Below are 306 nucleotides of genomic sequence, written 5' to 3' on the forward strand. Positions count from 1 at the left end.
AGGCCAGATGTTGTCGAGAGTGAGCCCTCTCGCTTCGCCTCTTCCTCTCTACGAAGTTTTGCTCGCTCTGAAATGTTATCTGAGAGTGATGCATCTTTCTGTCGGCGCGCATCACGGTCAAATAAATGATCAATATTTTAATATTTCATTTGGAGAGGCAAGGAGGTACGGTAGGGCGGGCAAGGCCCCGTAGTGCCCGCCCATAACGCCGGCCCTGGCACACACACTTGTACACGCACATGCACGAGCGCGCGCGCGCACACACACACACACACACACACACACACACACACACACACACACACA

This window comes from Coregonus clupeaformis, chromosome 7 (genome assembly GCF_020615455.1).
Source record: "Coregonus clupeaformis isolate EN_2021a chromosome 7, ASM2061545v1, whole genome shotgun sequence".
NCBI classification, from domain to species: Eukaryota; Metazoa; Chordata; class Actinopteri; order Salmoniformes; family Salmonidae; genus Coregonus; species Coregonus clupeaformis.